Source organism: Cynoglossus semilaevis, chromosome 16 (genome assembly GCF_000523025.1).
Source record: "Cynoglossus semilaevis isolate Cse_v1.0 chromosome 16, Cse_v1.0, whole genome shotgun sequence".
NCBI lineage: Eukaryota > Metazoa > Chordata > Actinopteri > Pleuronectiformes > Cynoglossidae > Cynoglossus > Cynoglossus semilaevis.
In genome coordinates this window covers 17980160-17980372 of record NC_024322.1, presented here as the reverse complement: position 1 = coordinate 17980372, position 213 = coordinate 17980160, and positions in this window count along the sequence as shown.

Genomic DNA, 213 nt, shown 5'->3' with positions numbered 1-213 from the left:
GCTTTGCCGCACCCCCCCCCCCCTCCCTCCCTCACTCCCTCCCTCTCTTCTTCCCTCCCTCCCCGCTGGGACGGAGAGAGGGAGAGATAGGAGCATCAAAAGAAACCCTTCCAACAGTGTGGTGAGGTTAAATGACAGAGCACGAGTCCATCAGTGGTCAACAGAGGGCAGTGAGGAACGTGGAGTCAGCTGCTGCTACATGAAGGAGGAGAA